Here is a 26,183-nt window from a genome sequence, read left to right as displayed (position 1 = left end):
ATAATGGAAAAATGATGTTAAAATAGTATTAAACTTCTCACTTTAAGCCACAAAAGAGGAAAATTCTGAGTTAGAACCTTACCTTGGCTGCACGGCTGCATATATTTTTAAAGTTACCCAAAAAGTAAGAAAATGCTCTGATGTGGGATAACAGATTCAGCCAAGTCGTGGTATTCTAGAATGAAGGCCTTAAGTTAAGCATATCTCTCTTTTCTTTTGTGGTTTGTCTTTGTGAACATTTTCTTTAAAAAGTCAGCTTTAAACCTAAAATGGGTAGGCAAGAACAGAAATGAACCACAGTCCATCTCTCAGCATCATTTGGAAGTGCCAAGTATACTGGTGTTCTGCTTAATATCCACGAAGTCATTATCATTTCAATACTGTGCCCAAACAACAGCCCATCCAGGAACTCTTAACACAGTAAGCAGCAACAAATGTGAGGGGGAGGTGAACAGTGAAAATGAGAGAACCAAAAAACACGTCATATATGTGTCATATATGTAATGCTACAATCTCTACTAATCTCTACTAATTCCGGCTGATTATTGTGACACAATTTGCAGCACAAATTACACTAGTTAAATCACTATACTTACTCCCACACAATATTTTTAGGGAAGCTATAGTTTAACCATATGCTTGACTATCTGTTAGACACTGGTGTTGAGTGTAAACATATATTATGCTAAATACAATGCCAATCATTCTTTATTATAACAGTTGGAGGCTGCTGTCAAGGTAACTTCTTATGATTAAATTAAATATTCTCATTGTTTATAACTAAGGATGGACAAACCACTTCTAAAAATAAAAAAAGCAGGAACAAGCCTAAATTTGCCCAAGCCTGAATTTAGCAAAGCACGTCCATGACTTCCATTGATTTCAATATTAATACTGCCATGTCATGATATAAAAGATCTTACATCAAGAATGCTTTTTATGTTCTATATTGTTCTATATTGAGAACTCACAATATATTTTTAAGTTTTTTATTTCAGTGGGACTTTAAGGGCTAGATCCACAAAAGTATTTAGGTGCCTAACTCCAGATTTAGGAACCTAAATCCCAGTTTTAGTCTCCACTGTATTCACAAAACTCCTGATGAACCGTAGGTGCCTAAACATACTAGGCATCTATGTTTTTGCTGTAAAAAGTATCCTTGTCAACTACAATCCTCTGGGCACGTGCATTGCAGCCTCACTCTGGGCATCCAGGTGCCCATCTCCTGCCTAGAGCAATTCACAAACCAGGGGAAGATAAGTATTTGACCGCCTAAATTTCATGCAGGGCCCAGTCTAGTGGAACAGCCTAAACAGTCATTTGGGTGAGAGAGAGTGCTCAGACATGAAAATGACTCTTTAGCCTGCTCTAGAGCACTCACGGAGGATGTGGGAGACCCAGGACGCAGTTCCCCTGCTCCAGTGACTCTTTAATTATTTATACACAGTGGAATAGCTTCAACAGGAGAGAATGAGGGAGCCTTATGTCAGAATATCCCATCACCTAGTGGTTTGGGCATTCACCTGCGATGTCGCAGATCTCTGTTCAAATCCCTTTTTCTCCCTGAGGCAAACGAGAATTTGAATTGGGGGTCTCTCACATCCCAGATGAGAACCTTAGCCACTGGCCTAAAAGTTACAAAGGAGGGTCTTCTCTGTCTCTCTTCCCTCCTCCTCCACTTTGCAAAAATGGCATACATGCCTTACTCCAGAGAGTTCCTGGCAGTAAATCACTATCAGAGATAGGCGGGATTTAAAATACACACCTCTCTTGTTGGCATCTCCCACTGTCTAATTTAGGTGGCTCCCACCCTAGCATGCTAGTTTTTGTTAATTCCATTCTGAGGCACCTATCTCTTCCAGTTCATTGTATAGGGAAAATAGGCATCCAACTCAGACTTGATTAATTGATTTTTCTAGGCACCTACATGTTAGGTGCTGTGATACTCGACATCACAATGCCGCACTCCTTTTGTACATTCGGGCCTCCATGCTTTGCTGAATCAGAACCCTTTCAAGCCTTTTCAAAGATGTACTTAATTTATTCTGATGTATCAGCATGAAAGGCAATATTAGTGTGGGGCAGTCTTCGCCCTCCTCAATCAAAAGCAGACAGAGCCAGTTACATGGGTGAAGCTCCTGTAACTATGAGCAGAATTTGGCCTACACTTTACCATTTTGCTCTTACCAAACTAGGACATGGATTGCAGGTCTAATCCCAGATTTTATTCTCTATTTTGGCAGTTCAGTAATAAACTCCAGACCACATCTCTGGTCCAGATGAATGTTGCATTGTCTCTTTCGGTTCTGTAGTTATGCCAAGAGAACAGATGGATTCCATTTGTTCAGTTTGCAATTTTAGAAGAATGTAAAGGCAATACTTCATTGCACTCCATTTATTATTCAGCTACAGCAGAATTAAAACATAGTCACAAGGCGTTGATGATCAGTGTTGAGTTTAACCACCTGAAGATCTGCCAATAGGAACGGCTGAGTTGGTGTTATAGTACACAAATAAAGATCTATCTGTGTAGGTATTAAGTGGCATGGTTAAGTATAAACAGTACTCCCTTTTTTTCTCTTTTTTAAGAGAGTGTGCCTTTTAAGTTATGTAGGGGGGAAATGGTGCTAAAATATTCATATTTAGCACCATTTTCCCCTAAATTTAGTTAAGTGTGAAATACTGTTGACAGGAAAAAAAAAAAGTTAATGTAAAAGCTCATGCAGCATATGCAAAATTAGGCAATATGAGAGATTCTAAACAAGATTTCTCTTGGCATAACTACACCAGTGTACAGTATCTATATTTCATAAGGGACATTATGTGCAAAGAGAAAATATTAGCTGGTGTTAATATAAGAATGCTTTAGGCTAGTGCTTTAGTAGCAAAGTAGCTCCAATAGGTTAACGAACAGTAACCTAGAAGAAATGCACATCTAGTGGATTCACTAACTTCTGAAAGTTGGCACCCCATACTGAATAATGTTTAAAAAAAAAATAGAAACATTGCCTATTATAACATAACTGCAGCTCAGCTATGATCAAAGAAGATGACAGAAAAAAGGGCAATTTCAAAAAATACACTACTGTCATTTTCTTTAATAAACTCAACTGCCTTAATCCTACCATCAAAACCTTCTTTTATTATTCATTTGCCCTTGAACCGTCGGGGGATAGTAATATTAAATAGCTCAAAAGTATGAAATCTAATAATACAAAGACTTTATGTCGTGTAAGGGATTCTGTTTTGGTTTCATGTGAATATTTTCACAATTCAGTGAAACTGCCTCATTACAAAGATCATAAATATGACTCTTAACTACATTTAATAGTACTCTAGAGCCCTTTAGATGCTGGGGAACCATTTTAAAGTACTTTTAAAGAAAAAGGTTAAAAGTTCTGAATCAGTCTTTGGATGGAGCTAGACGTTTTATATGGAATTCTAGTTTCCAATTCACTTAACTACTTTAAGCCCTATCAACTTGAACTGTAAAAGCAGGACTTTGTATCTAACCTCAGAGCACCATAGAATGGACAGAACCCACTTAAAACAAAGTTGGCGAAGGGTTGCATTAGCCACTTGCCAGGACAGAGGTGATTGGTTACACCTAAGAATGCACATAAATATTATTAAAAATTAGTTCATACAGTTAGATTTCCTTGCTCTTTAGTTGTCTATTGATTTAAATTAGGCTACCTGCAGAATAAAATATTACTACTTGTGAATAAGAGAGGAAGAATCTAGCCCATACTTAAAATATGGAGCTGAGTAAGAATGCTGGTCCGTTGATGTTAGCCACAGACAGTACAGTCTGAATTAAAATAGATATCTGCAAATCATTAGCTTATTCCATATATGTACGAGGAATAGAATCAGGGATATTCATTGTCTTTGTTAGTCAGGATGGCTTGTAAATTATTCTGACAATCTCCCTCATTTTAGCCATGCTCTGTACACGGTCTCTGAACAGACGGATGTCATAAGAAGCACTTCAGATTGCACTCATCTGCTTTAAGACTTCATTAAAATTAAAATCCAGTAAGATGAAATACGCTAAATTTAACAAATACAGAAGGACTTGAGGAAAGTAAAACTTTATCCCAGCCTGCTTTTTACAGCTTGTGATTTGCAAAAACAAAGCAACACAACAGGGAATTAGGATTGACCTCATCGAAGCACTGTCCTGTAGTTGTTGTTCTGCACAGGCAGTGAATGCGTTGCATAATAAGCCAGATGTAGAACAGTAAATTATTCTAGGTATTCTATTCACTGCAAACTCCACTATTCTAAGCTAGCCTAATGTCATTAAATTCTGTTTTATCTCTAACAACACTGTGTTACAGTCAAACTCTCTCGGGGCTATAGTCTGATCTCAGTGACTAGTGTGAATGCAGAAAAAATCCATCAAAGTCACTGGAGTTGCTCTGGATTTTCACCTGTATCATTTGACATCAGAATCTGCTGTAGTCTCTGTTAGTCAGCATCACAGAATGTCTCAGGCATCCAGAAGAAATGCTTTACTCCTAGCCATACAATTAGTAAGTAGCTGGTGGGTATGGTTAAAAGCTTCTGTCTAAGCTTTGGCCCCTCAAACTGATGCCTAAAACAATTGGTATTTTTCTGAAGATCTTATATCTCCACCACAGGCCTCAAGGCCAGTTCAGAAATGGCTCACACAGGATGTCTGCAGCTATAAAGTCACAAACAAGCTTCATTTTCATAAAGGAAAAGAGGTTTGCTTTTTTTTTCTTATTCCCTAAACACAGCTTTTCACATTCAACAAGACCAAACTTATTTAAACTAGACTCGAAATAGGCTCTTTCTTTTATTGGTTTAATTTGCCAATTTTGCCACTTTTAGTTGTCCACAATATGCAAATTCTAGAATTCTGGCACACTAAAGGCCTGATTTTGCTCTCACTTAAACTGGTTTAAAATTAGTGTAACTACACTAAAGTCACTGGAGTTACTTCAGCTCTAACTTACACCTATGCAAATCAGAATAGTTCTAATGTCTTCTTCACATTAACACCATTCTCCCTATGTCCTCATTTGGAACAGTTTTGCACAATCTAATCAGCTGAACTCTGAGAGCATAAACAGAGAAAACTCTGTTTAGATCTAATAGCCCACAAGCTGCATCTCAGAAGGTCAAATTCCTAATGCTGTCATCTACTGAACTTTTTGTTTTCTGATTTGGGATAGAGACTCTTATAGCAGACTCATTTAAATCATTTGAGTTTAGAAAGCACTTTAATTTCAGCCCTGGACTGAGCCTGTTGTATAAAACTCTGTAGGGTTTTTCTGGCACCACAGCCTGAGGCTTCAGTCCGTTGCTAGTTGTGTGCTGTATTATATTCTTTCAAATACATCCCCTGCATGCAGTCTGTAGTTTTCTCAGTAGAAGGATGTTTAATTGTAATAGTGCAGCTGCCATCTGAGCACACCCTTGTGACCAGTGCGTTGTCTCTATTGGCCCTCTTCTGTGCCCCTTAGCAATGCCACAGATTTTCTCTGTGTTCAGTAATACACCTCCTTAGGGTCTGGTTTTACTGAGAAAGTTAAAAATAAAAACACGCAAGCTTTCCTCTTAGCTCTAAAGTGGGCACAGTGCCTCCTCCCTGAAGTACTGTCTCAAAATTCCCCTGGTGTCTCAGTATCTTCCCTGCTTTAGCAGGCCACTTCCAGCCCTTCCTAGCCAGCGCAACTATCCTGGTCTTAGTCCTGCAGGAGCCTTTCTCACTCTTTGCGGTCTCTTTACAGCTTCCTCTGGCTCTCCTTTATAAGGACCAGCTGCCTTCCCTTAAGCCCAGCTGGACAGCAAGTAATAAGTCACAGGATGCCTGCTGCCTCTTAAGGGGCCAATCACACTGAAAATTGGTTGAAATGAAAATTAATAACAATAACAAATCACCTGGAAGATCATGAGATGATAGAGTGTAACCAACATGGTTTCCGCAAAAGAAAATCGTGTCTATTAGAAGTTTTTGAATGTGTCAGTAAAGTAGTGGGTAAAAAAAAACCAGATGACATGAGCAGCTGTGGTCAAAAGAGCATATGAAGTGTTGGCATATTTTTTTCTGTATTCCTTTATGTATTCTATTACATTAATCAATGGTATAGGACTCATCTAGAACAATGTTTCTCAATCTTTTTGATACCAGGGACCGGCTTCCTGTGTCAGGGAGATCTCAGGGACTGGTGCTGGTCCATGGACCGGTTGTTGAGCAACACTGATCTAGAACACTATGTGCAGTGTTGGTTAATAAGAGGTTGTGGAAGGGTGATGAGAATGATCTGGGGGGATGGAAAAAATTCTCAATTGAAGAAAGATTAAAAACACTCTGATTGTTTACCTTAGTGAGGAGATAAATAGGGGACATGATAAAAGTATATCAAATAATGAATGGTGTAGAGGAGGTAGAATAGGAATTTCCGTTCCCCCGACTCATAACATAGGAACAAGGGGACATTCAAAGAAAATGAAAAGTGGCAAATTCAAAACTGTTAAAAAGGACATATTTAATATGGTGTAATTAGACTGTGGAACTCATTGGTCTGACTTGACAAGGTTCAAAGAGAGATTAACATTTATATAGATAAAAATATCCACAGTTATAATCGCTAATGCTTTTAAAAAATTTTTTGGGAGGATTATAAAATCATGCTTCAGGGTTTAAGCCAATCTCTAAATAGTAGGGTGATATGGAATGAGACCTTCATTGGGGCAGATAACCTGACATCTCTGTTGCTTTATTGCATCTTCCTTTGAAGCACCAGGTACAAACCACTGTCAGAGATGGGATCATAGAATCATAAAAGATTAGGTGAAAGGGACCACAGGAGGTCAGCTAGTCCAATCCCCTGCTCAAAGCAGGACCAACCCTAACTAAATCATCCCAGCCAGGACTTTGTCAAGCCACATTTTAAAAACCTCTAAGGATGGAGATTCCACCACATCTCTAGGTAACCTATTCCAGTGCTTCACCTCCTAGTGAAAGTGTTTTTCCTAATATCCAACCAAGACCTCCCCGACTGCAACTTGAGACCATTGTTCCTAGTTCTGTCATCTGCTACCACTGAGAACAGCCTAGCTCCATCCTCCCTGGAACCCCCTTACTGGTATAAAATTTGATAGACTATCAAATCCCCCCTCATTCTTCTCTTCTGCAGACTAAACAAGCCTAGTTCCCTCAGCCTGTCCTCATAATTCATGTGCTCCCGCCCCCTAATCATTTCTGTTGCCTTCCTTTGGACTCTCTCCAATTTGTCCCACATTCTTTCTGTAATGGGGGGCCCAAAACTGGACACAATGCTCCATCTGAGGCCAGTGCCAAATAGAGGGAAATAATCACTTCCCTTGATCTGCTGGTAATGCTCCTACTAATGCAGCCCGATATGCGGTTAATCTTCTTGCAATAAGGGCACACTGTTGACTCATATCCAGCTTCTTGTCCACTGTAACCCCCACGTCCTTTTCTGCAGAGCTGCTGCCTTAGCCAATCGATCCCCAATCTGTAGCAGTGCATGGGATTCTTCCGTCCTAGATGCAGGACTCTGCACTTGTCCTTGTTGAATCTCATCAGATTTCTTTTGGCCCAATCCTCCAATTTGTCTATGTCACTCTGTATCCTATCCCTACCCTCCAGCATATTTACCATTCCCCCCAGCTTAGTGTCATCTACAAACTTGCTGAGGGTGCAATCTACCCCATCCTCCAGATCATTAATGAAGATGTTGGACAAAATCAGCCCCAGCACTGACCCCTGGGGCACTCCGCTTGTTACTGACTACCAGCTAGACATCGAGCCACTGATCACTACCTGTTGAGCCCAATGATCTAGCCAGCTTTCTATCCATTTTATAGTCCATTCATCCAACCCATACTTCTTTAATTTGCTGATAAGAATACTGTGGGAGACTGTATCAAAAGTTTTGCTAAAATCAAGGTATATCACGTCCACCACTTTCCCCACATCCACAGAGCCAGTCATCTCATCATAAAAGGCAATCAGGATGGCTAGGCATGACTTGCTCTTGCTGATTGTTTCTGATCACCTTCTTTTTTTCCAAGTGCCTCAGAAAGCATTCGTTGAGCACCTGCTCCATGATTTTTCCAGGGACTGAGGTGAGGCTGACTGGTCTGTAATTCTCTGGTTCCTCTTTCTTCCCTTTTTTGAAGATAGGCACTATATTTGCCTTTTTACAATCATCTGGGACCTCTCCCAATTGCCATGAGTTTTCAAAGATAATGGCCAATGGCTCTGCAATCACATCATGATTACTGGATGATATTGGACTAGATGGACCTCGGTTCTGATCCAATATAACAGTTCCTATGATAGACAAAGTTTAAAAGGAAGACAAAAATGTTCTACTCCCACATGTTATGCACCAGATTTAATCCTGGTATTATAATAGAGTGATACCTGCTTAGCCAGAACTGTGGCCAACTGTCTCCAGATACAGATGGTAAACTCACACTTTTGCTTCCCAGCAGGCATCAGATAGTGATTTTTTATTACACAAGTTTACTTATTATTTAGCTTTTGGCATTTATTTTTGCTCTAAGTGAGAACAATACTAGTTAGTCAGGTCAGGTCTGATAGAGAAAGTAGCAATGTGAGGAATTTGTGGGAAGCACCCAGAAATCTATAGCATTATAGCATTGTTGACAGGAAGACTGGAAAGAAAAATTGGTATTATTAAGTCAGTATCTTCTTTCTAGAATGGAATGGAAGATCTTATCATGCCATTGGTTGTCAATTGGTTTTTGTCACCAATACAAAGGATTCATAGACAGTAAGAGATGGATTGGCCTCGGCTTGCAGAAAGTGGGGAAAATGGAGTTCCTGTAGGATTTGGACCAGAAAAGCAACAATATACTGAAAACAATGTTTTCAATGTGTCCTATTATATTACAAAGTCTATGACTAGCAGCGTTTTTAAAAACCAGTTTTGCCACTTGTTTACTTAATTGAAATATTTACCAGTGTGATTTCTTACATATCCAATGAACTGTGGCATTGACTATTTGAATGTTATCCATTCCCATAGAAACTAGTAGCAAACACACACGAGGAAAAAAAGAAAAAGCTAAGCAATGAAAATAGAATTGTCATATTTCATAGCAAAAATGCCCTTATAGAATTACATATGTGAATGCAATGTGAATGTGTGAATTTATTTTAAACTAACTAGCTTAATCCAGTTTTGGAAATAAGTAACAACAAACATTTTCTATGGGAATAACAAGAACATATGCACTGAAAATATAATGAGAGCTAAAGCACAGGTATTGATTTGGAAGCACTTTGACAGTTCCTCAGTTGGTGTAAATTGTCAAGCTCCATTGACTTTAGTGGAGATATGACAATTTACACCATCAGAGGAATTGTCCCTATATGTTTGAAACAGCACAGGTGTGCATACAACAATTCTGTATGCAGAAAAGGGGAAGGCTTGCCTTTAAACATGTAACAAGGTGGATGAGGTAATATCTTTTTGTTTTGTTTTGTTTAGTTATTGGGCTGTAGTGAAAGAGACAAGCTTTCAAGCTCCACAGAGCTCATCTGCACCTTTTGGTTTTGGTAAAAATTTCAATAGTGCTGAGGTGACAGTCACTAAGTCCTATTTACGGAAGCGGCTTTGGCACTTAGAAGTCTAAGAGCAGGTCTTCACTAGAAAGTTTTGCCAGCATGCTTATGACAGTTAAGGGGTGAGATTTCTTTTTTTGCCAACATAACTATGCTGGTAAAATCTCTAGAGTAGATGGAGATATCAGTACAAAAATGCTTATGCTGATATAACAATATTTACATATTTATACCAATATACTGCATCTATAGCAGGAGGGTTAAGCCAACAAATGCTCCTAGAGTAGACTGGGCCTAATGCTCATTGAATGTCAGTGGGACTTAGGAACCTAAGTGCTTAAGTATCTTTTGAAAATGGGACTTGGGTTTCTAACTCAGTTAAGTGCTTTTGAAAATTTCATCTTGTATTTGTAATTAAGACAGAATGGGCCAGGTCCTTGGCTATTGCTGAACTGCACAGGAGATGTTAGGAGAGGAATGTAGAAAGTTGTGAATGGGGGTCTTAAAGGTTTCCTTTCTACTCCCCTGTTCATGCTGCCAGTGACTTCCTGCATTGTTAAGCATTTTAAAGGCTCCTCTAACTTGCATCAGCTACTAACAACTTCAGGGGTCCAAAATTGCAGCTGAGGATTGGTGTGATGTAGAAGCATCCAGACCCGTGGTTCTCAACCAGGGATACACAGAGGTCTTTCAGGGGGAACATCAACTCATCTAGATATTTGCCTAGTTTTACAACAGGCTACATAAAAAGCACTAGTAAAGTCAGTACAAACTAAAATTTAATAGACTATGACTTGTTTATACTGCTCTATATACTATACATTGAAATGTAAGTAAGTTCAATATTTATATTCCAATTGATTTATTTTATAATTATATGGTAAAAATGAGAAAGTAAGCAATTTTTCAATAATAGTGTGTGCCGCTTTTGTATTTTTATGTCTGATTTTGCAAGCAAGTAGTTTTTCAGTCAGGTGTAACTTGGGGGTATGCAAGACAAATCAGACTCCTGAAAGAAGTACAGTAGACTGGAAAGGTTGAGAGCCACTGATCTAGACCAAACGATTTTTTTATCTGACCACCAACAGAGAAAAGGGTAATGCAGGAGTGTTTATGTTATCAATATGCCACTAGCAGATCTTTCTGGGCTAAGTGTACTGGCTCTATGACTAGGTTTGCTGGCAGTCTGGCATAAAGTGGCTAAATCACACAGGAGAACCTCACTCAAAACATTCTACAATGAATAAACATTATCCTATCAAAATGCAGTGTTATATTACATTATAAGTATTCTTAACTTAGGAAAATTATATGTGTAGCCTACCTGCTATAGGCAAATATATATGTGTGGATGAAAATCAAAACAGAGAAGGAAAAAATGAAAAGAAATAGACACTCTCCTATCCAAAAATAAAGCTATTTATCTCTTGATCCAACATCATACAACATTTATTTGATTGTTGTAATTAGCCTATAAAACATGCACAAACTTTGCACTTATTGCATGGCTATGTGTTTTTACCTTATGAAGAGATGAGCTTTGATGTTGAATATTGTGAAAATCAGAGAGAGGATGAATTAACAACATTTAATCATTTCCCACAATAACCAGCTCATCAATGTGGCACACAAGATTTCAAGATCTCCCTTTTAATATGCATTCCAACAAATTCTTCCCCAGAAACACTTAGTTACCAGTAAGACATACAAAAATTAAATGATCTCAAATGACCCCTACTACAAAGAAAAAAGTTGGTTCCTAATTTTATATCAGACCATATGGTAATTTCCATCAAAAAGCTCTCTTTTAATATCCCTGGGAAAATTTTGCTTATAGTAGGCAGCCTGTTTTTGCCATCTTTTTTATTTATGTCATAGAAAACAAGAAACAAAGGAGATTTGTTTGTGATTTACGTACATTATTCACTGCATACACAATGGTAGTGGGTCATATATAATTTTGGATACATTGTATAGTATTTCCCTGTAAGACTTAGCAATGCAGAATTTTTCCTTAAATTCTTCGGCCTCTAAATGACTACAGGGATTCAGCCATTTGTCTCCTGTAGAATATTTTCTAAGTGCACACAATGAAACTACTAAAACATGCGAATGCTGTCATTTCTGTGTAAATGTCTTTTCTCAAAAACATCATTACACATCAATATCTGTACAACCTCTTCTCTTGCACATTTCGACAGATCTAGGACTAGATTCTCAATTTGTATAAATTGGCATAACTCCATTAACCTATTGACTTCATTAGAGCTACCCTAATTTTCTTTAGCTGATGGTCTGGTTAAAAAGTCTTTCCCTCCACTTCCACTCCGACCCCCTGTGACAGAATGTACCTCTGTGTCCACACCCTACATAGTATTGTAATAATCTTTATACAAATATGCCTTGTGAGATTGTGACACTGGCAGACCAGGTGCCAGCTCATACTGAAGCCTCAGGTCAATTCACTTGTGTGTTAGTATAGATCAAAATAATTGTTAAATGTATAAGAGTATATTTGGTGTTTAAACCTCATGAACACTAATGGGAGGTTACTTGCATTTTTTTTACTTATCTGTATCCTGTTATAATGAAATAGCAAACATTTACATTGGAAGTACCCCGGTAACTAAATAATCCATCAGACAAGAAAGAAGTCTTGTGAAATGCAAATGAACAACTTTCACAGAAAAGTGCTAATTTCAAAGCAAGTGGTCATTGTGTGTGATGATTAAAGGTCAAAGACTCAAAAAGCATTCCTCACTCTCCATCATCAAAGGAGAAGCCCACATAAGTAGTGACCCGGGAGCTGGTTTTCTGTGAGAAGACACTATAAAAATGGATTCAAGGAAAGATTCTTCATCTCTAGACTGTTTGGACTCTTACAGAGAAGTGCACGAGATGCAAAGCAGAGATCCCCAGAGTCAGTCTGAGTACCCTGAAAAGATTTTTGGGAAACTGGCAGTTTGTTACATCACTACCACCATTTGGAATTACAAAGTATGACTCACCTGTGTATATACTTTACTTGCTTTAAGCTCTCAATAACTGTCATTCTTTTTGTTAGCTAAGAAACTTTTAGTTAGTTTGCTATAGAAATGGCTAGCAGTGTTGTCTTTGGTATAAAATCTAGAGTACCAGTTGATCTGGGGAGAGTGACTGGTCTCTTGGGACTGGAACCAACCTAATGTGGTGTGATTTTTGGTTTAAGTGACCTTTTATCTCAAAGTCTAATTTGTCTGGATGGCAAGATAGACTGGAAAATTTAAGGGGACTGTCTGTGACTCCATGGTAAGATTGGTATAGTGATTCAAAAGTTCACATTTGTTACTGGTTTGTTGAAATCTAATTAGAGAACACACCACCAGCTTGGGGTGTCTGCCCTGTTTTCTGACAGTCTGCCTGACAGTCACAGTTATAAGCCACTCCAGACAGCATGACAGAGATATCATTCAAAAACTCATAATTTGCTGATCAATCATATCATGTCAAAATTAATGTATCTGGGTTATATGTGAAGTTATAAACATAAGTTGAGATCATGACTAAGGGTATATTTTCCAGAGAAGTCTGGGGAGTGGCCAAACTAGTTCCTCAGAAACAAAGGACAAGCTGACACCTCAGTCAGGTGTAAAATGTCAAAGACCAATGATACACCATTACCTGATAAGTGTCCATTCTTTGGCAGGAAAGTGGGCAGAGGCAAAATATCTACATCTTAGGCCTTGTCTACATTAGCACTTACGCCGGCAAAACTTTTGTCACTCAGGTGTGTGAAAAACACACCCCTGAGCAACATAAATTTTGCCAACATAAACGCTAGTGTGGACAGCACTATGTCAGTGGTAGACACTCTCGCGCCAATATAGTTATCACCACTCATTTAGGTGGTTTTATTATGTCAGCAGGAGAGCTCTTGCCCATCGACATAACATGGCTACACAAGCACTCTTACAGCGGCAAAGTTGTACCAATACAGCTGTGCCACTGTAAGTTTTAAGTGTAGACTAGCCCTTAGAAAATAAACAGCATGGATTTCTCTTCCACACAGACTGCCTGTCACCTTGCTCCTAGCTGGAAATGCTTCTTAAAGTGGGGACAGAACTAATAAAAAAAAAGGGGGGAAAGACACACCAAGTGATCCCCCCCAATCCCCTATCGATTCACTGTACCAGAAGGGACAAAGGGAAGCAGTCATAGGACTGGAAAAGGGGTCCTGACCTAAGAAGTTTGATCAGTTAGACTACTGAAAACAGAAACTTTGATTTCAATTTAACGCTTTGAGTTTAAGTTAGGCACCAGCTATGTGTTATCTTTTTCTTGTAACCATTTCTGACTTTTATGCTTCATTAGTTGTACTCCCTTAAAATCTCTCTTTGTAGTTAATAAACTTGTTTTATTGTTTTATCTAATCCAGTGTGTTTAAATTGATGTGTCTGAGAAACTCCAGTTGGGGTGGCAAGTTATGTGCATATTATTTCTGTTAAAGCAATAATGAACTTTACAGAATTTGTATTGTCCAAGAGAAGGCTGGGCAGTGCAGGATATAAATTTCTGGGGGGGAAATCCAGGACTGTGGCTGTATTGGGGTCACCCTGCAATACACCCAAGGCTGGTAAGAGACAAATTGTGGCTGGCTGGCTGAAGCACACACCCTTAGTTGGGAGTGACTTGCATGCTAGATGCTGTTTGTGAGTAGCCCAGACTGGAGGCTACAGCAGCAAAGCAGTGTAAAAGGCACCCCAGGTTAGACAGTAAGGGTGACCAGCTATTCATTAGTCTGAATTGTACCTTGGGTGTGTCAGTCCCTTTCTTTCTTTTAGGTGATAATGTGTTTTTCCTTACCTTTTGCTTTGTAGGATGCTCCCCAGACATTAAACAACAAAGATTACCTCAAAATTCATGAGGGTAGGTGTTAGTTTTCCTTTAGCTTCCTAGCTGCCCATTTGGCAACATCCAGCCCCCTCTGACTGAAGGAGCAAAATGAGTAGGAATCTCAAGCGGTGCTCCACCATAAAAATGTGCATTATAGTCATACCTGACACCGCCTTCTCAGGAGACAGGATAGGTCATGCTGACTCATGCTGGTGCTGAGGAGGGTCCAAAACTTGAGCTGCATTTCAACCACTAAGCCACTGGGCCAGCCCCAACACAGTTCTGGTTACAAAGTTTAGGGTATGCCTATGCTGACGGCGGTGCTGTGGCACCACCGGATTGATTCTGTGGGATTGATTGAGCGGCAGTGGAGACCCACTCATTCGATCCGGAGGTTGACAGCGTTAATCCACCCCCGCAACAAGACTAACGCTGTGTCGACAGGAGGGCATTTCCTGTCAGCGCAGTGTAGTGGGGACACCACGCTACTTAGAAGTTAGGAAGTTGACAGGAGATACGCAATCTGCTGCCGAATTTCGCCGGTCGTGCAGACCAAGCCTCCGTGTTGATCCTAAGAACCAGTCACAGCAGTGGCTACACTGGTATGATTCTGTGAGGTTTTGTATCTCAAATTTGCTGCTGAGGGGAACGTTGAAGAATAAATAAAGATTTCCTTTTTGATATCATTTCAATGGTTTAAGGTGTTTATGAGGCTTTTTTCATTTATCATGTTTTTTACACTACTTGCCTGGCAAGCTCTGAGACACTGCTTCAATCATATTTCTCTACCACGTAAAGATGTGCAGCAATCCCCAGCTACTGGCACTTCCCTACAGCTACCACTAAAATTGCCTTTCTAAAATGATATTTTTAAAGGTATGGAGATTGAAGACAATTTTCCATAGCCAGTAGGGTAATCCTACTTATATATAACGCAGTGCTTTTGAAATCAATCACACAGCATGCTGTTTGACAGTATCTTGAATCTAATTATTTTTCAGTTTAGAAGAAGGTGAGAAACAAGGGAAACATGCACTTACTTTTATAATTATATTTTCAGTTTGTTATCAGGAATATAATTTAGGCAAAGGGTCATTAGGTCATGGAGCTCAGTTAGTAATTGCTGGTTAGCTGGCTGACTGCCTCAATTTAACAATGGGGCTGATGTACTCAAATTGTAGTTATTACTGGGAAATATATGGAAATGACTGATGTTTGCTATTTCAAAAAATATTCCAACTCTTCTCATTGTGTTTAAAATAAGTCAGCTGTATTCTTCAAAAGGAGCCATAGGCTGGTAGCAGTGAAGATGATTAAACAACTGCTTATGGTAATAATTACTTCTGCTATGGCCTTCATAGTTTATTAATTTAAAAAAAAAAACCTTGCTTTTTAATAAGGAGGGAGGTTTATCATGATTTAGATTAACTGGTTAGCTTATTGGTCTCTTGAAAGAGTTGCATGAATACAATGCCTGAATGAAATTCTAGCCACAAACTAATTTGTTTTAGCTCATTCATCATCTGTACGATTTTTGTGGCATTTGTTTGGTTTTGGTTTGGTTTGTGTTATACAAGAAACGACTAAACTAACAAAACACACAGGGCCTGATTCTGCAGCCCTTACTGACTGAGTTGCACTTACACAAGTAGTTGCACTTAATTCAGTGGGACTACTTGCAGGAGTAAGTTCTGTTCGTTAGGCCCAGGTACTCTTAAAAAAAAATTAATTGCTAGACTCAAGATACAAATGTCAGAAATCACTTGGCCCCTCCATGCCTTTTTTCTTTGAACCAAAGTCAAAAGTGCATGTAACCACACACATTTTGGCTATTGCTGTACTTTCCAGATGGGGACTCATATTTCATGAGTACATTTCAAAGCACTACGTACCTTTGATCAATTTGTTATACTATGTAGAACAGAGACTGTTGAAGTCAAGTTAACTTAAGGTGATTTTAACCAACTTAATTTACACTTTCCTTTTTAATATCCTATTTATACCTACCTACGAATGGACTGGATCAGAGCAACTTGGATTCATTTTGTAGCATGGCAACTTCTATTTTAACTAGTGATAACTCTTAGCCAGAGGTTGGTATCTGAACACCCTTGAAATATGTGGAAGTTTGGATTCAGATCTGGATCCAGATTTCATGCCTAGCCATATTCTGCATAATTAGCCAAACCCAAGGCCTGGATCTGAAACCAAACTATATTTTTACATATTAATAAATGGTGCTACTGCAGATAATGTTGCTATTTCTGCTTAACTGATTGTATATTATATAGGTCTTGGAGAAATGCTTATTATCAGCTGTGATGCAATTCTTTCTAGAAGCCAAACATATCATGAGCAAATGGTTTTCTGATTTAGTTTTTCTTTGGCTGATTGATTTTCCTAAATATAGCTGCTGCCTACGATTTATAACCACACAAGCAAGTACAAATATTACATGGTATCTAAAACATTACAATCCATAACATTTGAACATGGTCTTTTGTAACTGAGGCCCATTTTCAATTTTAAGCTTTCCAGCAGTAGATTCAGGTTTGGTTTAATATTATTTTGGTAAGCCTTTGTAAACAGCTTGTTTAGATACGTAAGGAGCAATAGGAAAATGTTGGCTCTAATGTAGTCTGCATAAAAGTATATCCATATTTTGCAATCCAGCACTAATCTTCATGTAGGAGATTTCTGCCAATATCTGGATTTGACCTTTTAAAGAGCTGATCAAATTATCCATGATAAATAATTATCTAACAAATTTAACCCTTTTTTCTGTATGTGAATTATCCATACACAGGTCATGAATTTAATTAATATGTGTGATCACAAATATTCAGTTTGAACAAATTTTAACTTTCTGGTTAACTGGTTGCTATATGTACTCAATCATTATGGGCCTTGCATGACTGGTTATTTTAGTCTCAAAGTATTGTTTCTTTTTTCTTGATTGGGTGAACTAAACTGCAAAGTGGAGTCCCTTTTTTCTTTTTGCAAATGATCCTACCTTTGTAATTGTTTAAATGAAGTGAGTAGATAATAAAGAATTTTTCAAATTGGCCATGATAACACTTCCAACATGAAAATCCATACAAATAAATCACAGTTATATTCACAATGCTTTTGTTTCCCACAAACATATTTGCAAATGAAAAGCACAAATAAGGGAGTCAAAAGTAATAGCCAAGAAAACAGGTGGATGTTATTCAAAAGATGTTTGTGAATACTTATTTATAGAATTTACCCAGCACTAGTTTCAGGTCTGGCCGTGGTAAATCCTGCTTTTTGACTGTATAGTGAAACTGCAGAATTTAAAACTGTTGCAATGGAAATGTTGAATGCTGTTTTGCGACAGCTTCCACAAAGAGATTATGTACATCCACTACTAGGACTAATAGCTTGGGAAATAGCTTTGAAATATGTCTCAATAAAGAAAAATCTTGCAAAAGGGAGTGTGGAGAAATAGCCTCTGCTACATCACTCTCTTGGTGATTGCTTTTTAGCAATGACGTATGTGAAATAAAGCATTAATGGAAATTGGAATTTTCTTGCAAAAGTGCCAATAGCTACATATGTTTATGGGGATTGGGGAAAATAAAAAGAAGACATGCATGGTGGATTTTTGGGGGAAACCATTTGTGCTTAATATATTGGGGAAACAGTTCAAGAGCAGGCCATCCATATGAAATCATGACTCCTGTAATGCTGCTAAGGTCATGCAGAGGTGCTAGGGAAATGGTCTTAGTAAGTGTACATTGCACCCTAATTAATCTATATGACCATTTTCCCAAGATTGCAAATATTTTTTAAGATTATACAGTGCTGACAACTGAAAAGTGTATGCTCTCCTTATGTGGTGTGAATAATAATAGCAATAAACCACATGGGCTGCACATTACTAAGTTTTTGGTGCATGCTTTTGGAGCATTATGAGACTCCTGCATGAATACAAAGTGCCTTCCGTAACCAGAGAAGAGCTGGAAAAATATAATGAAATAACTTTTCATCAAAATATGCGTGTTCTCAAGTCTGTGAATCAGGAGCAATTTTATAAAATATAGCAAGTTTTCAAACTGTCTTTAAAATTATTTTGGTATTAAGAGTAGTGTGAACATTTTAGTTTTGCTTATTATGATCTGTTGGTTGTGACTGGTCAGATAGCATTGGTTGCAAATAGTCAAGATAGAAGAGATTTCTTTTACTTGTTTGCTCAGCAAAATCAGGTACATTTTTATGTAATTTCTCTGAGACCGGGGGATAGTGGGATACTGGCAACTGGGAGTGATTATGACCTGGCCTGGCAGCCTCCTGACCCAGAAGGGGATTGTGCATTGTCCACCAAAAATGTTGTATGGGAGTAGCAAGCCATCAGTCCTACCCAATAAAAAGACAATATAAAGCAGGGCTGCTAGAAGATGGGAGAGAAATTGTGTGGCACACAGAGTTTTTTTATCATTTGATCCATCATTTGGGTATGGTGAGACAGGTTTATTCCCCCTTAAGAACCATACAAAGCTGGCATCAGTTAGAACAGCCCTTAGACTGTTTTAATTTGCTCCAGGGCTGGGACCAGCACAGACTGATCCAAAGAATAAGGGAGCCACAACCAGCCCCTTAACAGACCTTACTCACAACTATCCTGCACTGAGTATATCTCAGTGCAGGAGACAGCCTGACCTACACTGTATCGATCATAAGAGCGAGGCTTTAGGTCTATATTTATATCTTTGGGGGATGGATGAGAGCAAATATGCTGGCTTGCGTGATGACACATCGTAACAGCAGTAAATAACAATGAACATTATGGCTTCAACCTCCCTTCTCTGATTTTCACTGGCAAAAGTTTCCAATTCACACCATCTTGACTGACTCCTCTTCTGAGCCTGTCAAATCCCTATAGGCCAAAGTGGGGAAAGAGAAGAGGAATTCACAGTTGCTAGACCATTAGAAGTGTCACAGGAAGTGCCCACTAGTGAAAGTGCAGCAGAGTGAGTGCCAATATATTCTGCCTCTCTCCTTTGGACATTCAGGTCACATTAATTTCCAGCTGCAAGGTACTGGACTTCATCTACTCCATAGCAGAAAAGGCCTATGACTTCGGCTAAGCAGCCAGGCTTCTTAGTCTTCTTCTCTCTCTTGTCTTTCTAGTGCTTGGTTATGCTGAGCAATATGAAAGAGACAGTAATCTTCTGTCATCAGGATTTTACAATTTTTGTTCTCCCTGTTAATTGCTGGTGTGTTGGTGTTTCAGTTTGGTCCTCCAGGATGGTTACAGCAGGGTGGGGGAACTTCAGGAGCTCAGACTCCAGTACAGGTCTGTATGCTAGTTCTGAAGGTGAAACTAGAGCACATATATATATACACATAACTATGGCAACTTTCATCCACTTCTGAACATCTGTGTCTATGTACAATGGCTATCACTAGAAACATGGACAATTACCAATACACATTATTTATGCTATTTTCCATTGTAAATTTAGGGAATACCATAAAAGCAATTATCATGATGGAATAATGGCCTAATTTTCAAATTAGTTCCTGAAGCTCATAAGTAGTCAGTGAGAGCTGCAGGTGTTCAACACATTTAAATGTGACCATAAATGTCCACTTTTTTTAGTAACCTGGGCACCTTTATAGTACAGCTAAGTACTATAGCCAATTTCCCTATGAAGCACACACTTCAGTGTTCCTTCAAGTGGCAATTTAAAGTGGGTTTCCCCTTTCACTCCAATTAAAGATACAACCAGCACTTTAAATACACTAAATTGAACTGGAAGCTGGTGCAAAATTCTCAGTTCAGTATTTTAAATAAAATAACACTCAAAAGACCTGGTAAAAACCTTGGAGGTTAACAGGAGAAAAACAGATTAGGATGGGAAGCAGTGCTGAAATGGGGGGCGGAGGGAGGGGGGAGTACGGACTTCAGAGATTTAAGAACTGTATTTTTTTTTTTGTAATATAAACAAAATGTAATATAAACATTTTGTAATATAAACAAAATGTAATGACATTGTTTCAATGTCCTGATTGTAAGTTGTTGAACTCCCAGGACTACTTTAATATAATCCTTTTGTAAGGGTATTTGCAAATGGTTTTGTTTTATAATAATTGTATGTTTTTATTGAATTGAATACTAAATGCCATTAATAAAATGGATTATGGTAATAAGTATAATAAAATGTGATATTTTAGCTAAAAGGAAAAAAGCTTGCTTCCTAAATAAGCCAGTTCAAACTGCATATGATTTTATCCTTAAGTACCTTTTAAAACCTGAAAAGAGGACAATCAGCAGGTAGAATACAAAAATCTGATAGGGGTTTAGGTTTCTTGGTTAATGGTTGATGATAATTCATGCTTCACAAGTCTCTTGGTAATTAATATCTTAATAACTGTGGTAAAATTAATAACAATTGCATTAAATTATGTGGGACTTTAATTGCCTGTGGGCCAATGCTACAACATTCAGTCCAATGAAACCTTTTGTAAGAGTAAGCATTTTCCTCAATGTCAGTCACTGTTTTTTACCTTCTCGCTGCTATGTACTGTACTGTGTGCTGTTTGTCTGCTTGGCTGCCAGGCTCCACCAGCAGCCACATTTTACCTTGCTGTATACAGTTAGTTTGTAAAATAGTTTTAGGACCCTTTGGAATTGGAGACAGCATAATGTAAAATAACATTGCATGCTCAATTAAGCATTTGTAAAATCTCCTGCCAAAGTCATGTGGCATTACCGAATTATTTACTAGTACATGAGGAACAATAGAAAGAAAAAGGCAGAATAAAAACCACCGAGAATATATTAAATTATTTTTCTTGAGAAAACACTGCAAAAATTTTCAAGAGCACTTGACCAAATACAAAGCACAAAATTGCTTTGGTGATCATGACCATTTTTATTCATTTTCTACATACATTCATATGAATGATATTTTGTCCAAAAGAAAGTTAACTGAAAGCAAAAATCTTTTGTTAAATTCTCACTGGGAATGTTCATATTATTCTCTTGAAATCTCTTCAACACACCCAAGGAACAGATACAATACCATCTAACTTCAGACGTATAGAGTTTTAAGGCCAAAAGGGAACATCAGATCATCTAGTCTGACCTGTGTATCACAGGCTACCAACCCACCCAGCACCTTCACATTACACCTAACAACTAAATCAGCCCACAGGAAACTAACTTATCTGCCAGAAGTAGAGAATAAGAGGGACCCAGGTGCACCAGTATCCAAATCCCCTACAATGGCAAAGAACTGATTGTGAGACATACCCAGACAATCCCAGCAAGTGACCTGTACTCTATTCTGCAGAGGAAGGTGAAAACCACTCAAGGTCGCTGCCAAGCTGACCTGGAGGAAAATTCCTTCCCGATCCCATATATAGCAATTAGTTAAACACTGAGACTGTTGCAGCCAGCTAAGCATGCGTGGTGCCACCTCAGAATACTAGCCCACCCCATCTAGTGTCTCATCTCCAGTCATGTTTTGCTGATAACACCTTTTTTCAATTCCCTGTAAGCTCTTTGCTATCTCCTAATAACTGTTTCAACATGGTAATTCAGCCAGTTGGATCTGGAGCTTTTCCTTACAAATTTATTTCCCTTGCTTTGGAAGCAAGATAGCTTTTGTATGGTGGATTTAAAGAAATTCCAAGCCTCCTCCACAAATTGAGTCCTTGAGCTCTTCAGTCCAGTTTACTTCTTTAATTAGTTCCCTTAATTTCCCAGTCTTCCCTTTTGAAATCAACCTGGTTTTGATTATAATTCCATTTAATTTAAACTGAACTAACTTGTGATCACTCAGGCCAAGGTTATTTCCAATGACGAGCACTTCTATGATGTCCTCACTATTCACCAAAACCAAGTCTAAAATTGCATTGCCTATTGTTGGTTCAGTGACAATTTGATGAAGAAAACTATTGTCTATCACATCCAGGAATAACAGGGCCCTATTAATAGCACTTATTCTCCACTCTGTATATAGGAAGCTTAAATCGCCCTTTATGGCACAATTCCAGTAGTATTTCTCTCTCTTTAATAATAATAATAAAGACTTGTCTATCCATATTAGAATCTATGGGTCTATAGCAGATCCCTAACTCTATCTAATAGGACTGCTTTTGCAGTCCTTCCCCAAAGTGATTTTGACCAAGCTAGAGTGCTTTGTCCATACTATAACTTATTATTTCATTACAATTTACTGCTTCCTTGATATACAACACTACCCCACTATCTTTACTTTTACTTCTCTCTCTCTTAAACAGCACGTACCCTTTAATATCTGTATTCCAGTCATGAGTGCCAGTCCACCATGTTTCTGTAATCCCTATGATATCCAGCTTGACCAGTACCAGCAGTTCAAATTCTTCCATTTTATTGCCCACACTACTTGCATTTCTGTACATGAATTTCAGTTGTTTCTCTCAGACCTCACCCAGTTTTCTATCTAGATTAGGTATATTCCTTTCACTAATTGTAACACTTACCTGACTACTATTCCAATCAATATTTGTACTTTATTTCTCCTTGCTATCCATACTCTTACCTCCTTTATATCTTACTATCTCTTCATTTAGCTGATTTTCCTCCTCTTGTGTACTGAAGCCAGGCATGGAGATTTCAAGTCTCTCCCAGCCTACTCCCCTCATCTTCTAGTTTAAAGCTCTTATCAGGCTTGTCAGCCTTGATCCCAAAAACTAATACCTCAGGTACTCAAGTGGAGTTCATCAGTCAAGAAGAGTCTTCTTTCTGTGAATGTCTCCCAATGGTCCATCAACCCAAAACCTTCCTCATAGCACCAATCCTTGAGCCATCTGGTCACTTAGGTGACTAATCACAAACAAGTATAGGTGGATAGTTCAAACAATCTGCAACCTGAAGTATGCTTTTACAAATTGGTTAGCAAATTTGAATAAAGAACAGATTTGGGAAAATCAAGATGCGGTTTTGAAGTTAATTTATGAGTAGCAATAAAGGCAAAACTCCAGCAAATGAATTATCCTTTACAAATAGTCTAGCTGGCTTTATTCTCTACCATCCATTTGAGATTATTAGAATAAACAAATAGGATGGTTGTGAGCTTTGAATGGGTAAAAAAACCTGTTCATAAACTGTGCATTTCAGACTTGTCTATCTTTAAACAATTACTTTATAAATGTTTTCTTCATTCAAAATATAGTAATCCTGCAGTTTTAAAGCTAAACTAAAACATCAAAGAAATGGTTACATAGAAACATTGCCTTGGTTCTATGGCAGCCGCTTGCATTGTCATTTAGGAGACCTCATTTTAGAGCAAGAGTAGATTGTCATGTCCTGTGGTAGATAGTCCAGCATATGAATGCATATGAAATGAGCTCATTCACATGGGACTACATATGAAATGAACTCATTCTCATGGGAAGAAGGTTCAGAGCACATTACAAATACAGCATATTACATCACTGGAGACCTAAAGGAGCTGAGCACCTTCCCATTGAGTGGACTTGAGGGTGATGAGCAATTTGCAGGCCTGAGCACCTGGACAGTCTAGGCAGAAGCTGATGTTCTTGTGCTCTGACAGCCAAAGATAAATGCAGTAGGTGTATACCAGAATGGAGGTGGAAGGGAGTAGAAACAGAAGAAGAAATTATAAGAAAGACTATGTTGAAAAATACTTTGCAGATATAGATGTAGGCTACAAAAATACAATGCAGATCTATTGAAGATATAGATCACCACACAATAAGTATTTAGAGAATAAGCTAATAAAGTGTCATACTCAGATCTCAGTCATTAATGAAGCATATTATATGTAGACCTGAAGAAAATATTATAAGTGTCCTGTTCATTCTATTTAAATAAAAGACAGAAAAAAAATGAAGTTGACAATTCTCCTCATTAAGTTGTAATTCTGCCCTTCAAGGTTAGGTAGGCTCCATTATTATGAGTTAGTTTTAAAGATCTATATTTTTGCAAGAGTAGCTTCTTTCTAAAATTGAATACTAATAGATGTGATGGAAAGCTCCTAAACTAACACAGTTCTAGAAGGAAATATTTGACCTTAGTAAAACCCAGCTGTGATGTTTTCATCGGGAGAAAAAAATAAACACTAAAAGTGTATACAGTATAAATGTCTTCATTGGTAAGTTGGAATCCAAAAAAAAAAAAATCAAAATCTGAAGAATGATTAAATCAGATAAAAGAAAAGTTATAGGTTAGTATTATTCACAACACACATAACTACTACGAAAAACCAACGAACAATACAAACAAAACATGAAAAAAACAGTAAATGGTTTAAAGATGTCTGGAACTGCAAACATAACACTAAAACACTGTCCCTAATTCACTCCATTGTGTTTAGATTATGGGATTTATACTGTACATTATCTTCCATTGTTTGGATGTACCCAATAGTAGGTGCAATACAGTAACTGAAAGGCAGAATGAGAGCATCTCTATAGTTCAATTCAATAAGTTATTGTCAGTTCAAGGTGGGTTCTTAAAAATGAAAAAGAGGTTTCGGTGTGAATTTCCTTCTTTTTCTTTCTTAATTTCTTGATCAAAGATAACAATATTTCTAGGAAATATCTGGGAGTGTGCAGAGAGCTTTTCCAGTAAAATAATATCATGTAATTTAAAGTGCCTTTCACCTCAACAGACTTCAAAGTGCTCTACTGCCAAAGGGCCAGATGCCACTCTCTCTTCCATACAGGAGATCAAAGGAGCATGGAAATGGACAGAAAGGTCAGGAATATTTCAGAAAGGGCACAGACAGTTTGTATGCAAGTTCTTTCCTCCTTTAAATTTATGGAAGCCTACTGGGCCTTTCAGGGCTGCTCTCTGGATGTGGAATTATGCCAGCCTGGGACTGGGATGGGAAGAAGCTGTTGTGCCACCGTTCTGTATCATGATCCCCTCTAACCTTCAGATTTCTCTGCAAAAGTTCACCTGAGAGTTAATTTCCCCCTCCATGTCTTCTCCCCAACTTGCAAATAACAAGGCACATTGGGGCAGTCAATGGAAGTGCAGCTTCTGTTTGAGCATGCTCCCACGATGGGACTGGAATAGCTCTTTATGTGGATGCCCCAAGAGTTGTAAGGATGAAACTGGATTTCCCAGTGTAGCTCAGAGAATTTGTGTAATTAGAAATCCATACAGGCTTGTCCCATGAAGCTTTTGCCCTGAGGAGAGAATTTGTTGGGATCCCTGCATGGGTGACCATGGACTTTTCCCTTTCCAAGATTCTTTTCTCTGGAAGGGAAATATCGACCTATATACAGGGCTCTCCCATAAGTGAAGTGCAAATACCTCTAGGATGGAATGCAGTAGCTATCTAAGAGGGCAAAGGAACATTATACAATGGTTTGGGACAGAATATGAAGAAAAATACTACAGCTAGTTGATATTGCAGTGAGCATTTTTAAAATGTATAATACTCACTGTTGGAAAAATACAAGATTTAATGACTAGGCCAGTCATGATCCCCTAGATCTGCACATAGAGAGTTACTCCGGTGTATGAATATCTCTGGCTGCCAAGAAGTGGTGTGTATTTCATCTCTGGCAGCTTTAGTTGTAGATACACACACATCATTCTGCTTTCCTTCCCCAATTCCTTCAGGGAATCCTTTGGCTGCATTTACTTTTCTGTTGACCCTTTTTCATTGTTGCTCCTTTATGAATAAATTTCAATGGCAGAAATTGATAGATGAAATTTTTGGCAGTG

The sequence above is a fragment of the Emydura macquarii genome, unplaced genomic scaffold, assembly GCF_026122565.2.
Source record: "Emydura macquarii macquarii isolate MOO-44397 ecotype Brisbane River unplaced genomic scaffold, CSIRO-AGI_Emac_v2 contig_3044, whole genome shotgun sequence".
NCBI classification, from domain to species: Eukaryota; Metazoa; Chordata; order Testudines; family Chelidae; genus Emydura; species Emydura macquarii.
Note: the sequence above shows the minus strand (reverse complement) of the source record.